This window comes from Piliocolobus tephrosceles, chromosome 5 (genome assembly GCF_002776525.5).
Source record: "Piliocolobus tephrosceles isolate RC106 chromosome 5, ASM277652v3, whole genome shotgun sequence".
In the NCBI taxonomy this organism is placed as follows: Eukaryota; Metazoa; Chordata; class Mammalia; order Primates; family Cercopithecidae; genus Piliocolobus; species Piliocolobus tephrosceles.
This window is the reverse complement of record NC_045438.1, coordinates 139,597,905-139,599,556: the sequence shown is the minus strand read 5'-3', so window position 1 is coordinate 139,599,556 and position 1,652 is coordinate 139,597,905. Positions and strand designations below refer to the sequence as shown.

Genomic DNA, 1,652 nt, shown 5'->3' with positions numbered 1-1,652 from the left:
GTGTAATTTTAGCATAAATATCACTGAAGTGACATCATGTCCTGTTCAGAGCATCATCTCAGCAGTCTCATGATGTTGGTTTGTACAAATACAGGTGATCTTAAGATCAATAAAATCACTTGGTTATGGTGGTATCTGCCAGGTTTTTCTACTATAAACTTTACTATTTTTCAATTTGAAATTAACAAGAAAGTTGTGAGGAGATATTTTAGAGTATGTACATATCCTGTTCCCCATTATTCATTTATTTACTCTTTTACTTTTTATATCAGTATGAGCTTTCTAATTCTTCTTTTGTTAAATTCATTACTACTAATGGTTAAATTGTCTTACAATTAAATGATGGCAAGTCCTTCAAACTGGATTTTATTTTTTTTATGTGTCCTGATGTTTTTTGGAGCACAGCATTTGTTTACTATTTTTTGAGTTTACCTGACTTTTTTTTTTTTTTTTCTCTCAGGTAATAGGAAATGAATGATGATGGAAAAGTCAATGCTAGCTCTGAGGGGTACTTTATTCTACTTGGATTTTCTAATTGGCCTTATCTGGAAGTAGTTCTCTTTGTGGTTATTTTGATCTTCTACTTGATGACACTGGTAGGAAGCCTGCTTATCATCATCCTGTCACACCTGGACTCCCATCTCCACACTCCCTTGTACTTCTTCCTTTCAAATCTCTCATTTCTGGATCTCTGCTACACCACCAGCTCCATCCCTCAGTTACTGGACAATCTCTGGGGTCTGGAAAAGACCATTTCTTATGCTGGTTGCATGATTCAACTTTACTTTGTTCTCACACTGGGAACCACAGAGTGTGTCCTACTGGTGGTGATGTCCTATGACTGTTATGCAGCTGTGTGTAGACTTTTGCATTACACTGTCCTCATGCACCCTCGTTTCTGCTGCTTGTTGGCTGTGGCTTCTTGGGTAAGTGGTTTTATAAACTCAGCACTTAATTCCTCCTTTACCTTCTGGGTACCCCTGTGTGGACATCGCCAAGTAGATCACTTTTTCTGTGAAGTTCCAGCACTTTTGTGATTATTGTGGGTCAGTACCCATGCAAATAAGCTGACCCTCATGATCACAAGCTCCATTTTCGTTCTCCTACTTCTCACCCCCATTTTCACTTCCTATGGTGCCATCGTCCAGGCTGTACTGAGGATGCAGTTAACTGCTGGGCTTCGGAAAGTGTTTGGAACATGTGGAGCTCATCTCATGGTTGTATCTCTCTTCTTCTTTCTGGCCATGTGCATGTATCTCCAGCCGCCATCAGGAAATTCTCGAGATCAAAGCAAGTTCATTGCTCTGTTTTATACTGTTGTCACACCTAGTCTTAACCCTCTAATCTACACCCTCAGAAACAAAGATGTAAGAGGGCCAATGAAGAGACTAATGGGGTGGGAATGAGCCTGTGTATGTGTGATATTAACAATAAAATGGAGTCTCTCCTCACAATGATTCATCCATCTGTTTATTTATCAACGATTCTTTTATTCACTCACTCTGTTAGTACTTGCTGAGCATGTACTCTTAACGAAGTCGTGGAGTTCCTGGTAACAGGTAGGAATAAAACATATTCAGCTTAAATGCCATTCACTTGTGGAGAAAACAGCTATGTAAAATCAAGATAAAACGTCTATAGCGATGTTTTTC

At 39.0% G+C, this 1,652-nt stretch overlaps 1 pseudogene; it reads left to right on the top strand.

Moving 5' to 3' along the window:
- Positions 1 to 470: 470 nt before the first annotated feature.
- On the top strand, positions 471 to 1,406 carry LOC111525897 (annotated as a pseudogene).
- Positions 1,407 to 1,652: the final 246 nt, after the last annotated feature.